The sequence below is a fragment of the Propithecus coquereli genome, unplaced genomic scaffold (genome assembly GCF_000956105.1).
Source record: "Propithecus coquereli isolate 6110/MARCELLA unplaced genomic scaffold, Pcoq_1.0 Scaffold112, whole genome shotgun sequence".
Classification (NCBI taxonomy): domain Eukaryota; kingdom Metazoa; phylum Chordata; class Mammalia; order Primates; family Indriidae; genus Propithecus; species Propithecus coquereli.
Genome location: NW_012135192.1, coordinates 3097086 through 3097818, shown reverse-complemented (window position 1 = coordinate 3097818; position 733 = coordinate 3097086).

Here is a 733-nt window from a genome sequence, read left to right as displayed (position 1 = left end):
TGAGGCTTATAGAATTTGGGATCCCTTTTATAGAAAAAAATTACAAATAGAAAATTAGGTAAGAAAGCACATATTTATTTGCAATGAGAACAGGAAGGGATTATGTAAGTGAGGGGTCCTGAGTATAAGCTTCTTTAGCTTTGAGGATAATTTGCTTTTGCTGATCACGAAGGTTTTGTATTTTATCCTCGCAGATATGGCAGCTGCAGCTGCACTGGGTTGTTACTGTGCACCCTACAAAGTGGGTTGTAGGATCCGCCACCTTTCTTTTGCTCATCAGTGGCTACATATGGATTAAATTCAACCGAATGCAATAAGAAGCCTCCTCTTTGTTTTCCTGAGACAAGTAATTGAGCCTTTTGTCTAGTCTAGACCCATTTTATCTATGTCTTCCGATGCACTATATAAGGTTTCAGTAAATATAGCTGGGCTATTCTTTGTGTGTGAAGTTAATGCTTTTATACATGTGCCTTTGGGTGTTTTTCTAGCAAGGTTGGTGTGTTTAAATTGCTTGTCAGTCTTTTGGCTCTAGGGTAGGAACAACAAGCACAAATGTAAAAATCAAGAAGCATTGCCTTTCAGTTTTGCAGTAAATGTCCTTTCTGGAGAAAAAGCAGTGTGGGCTGGGTAGGGTAATTCACAAGCTCCCTCTGGAAGCCGGGGACATGTGCTGTGTGCCTCTGGGGGCTGCAGCTGCGTGACCAGTGCTGGCCACCATCCCGTTCCTGAGTTC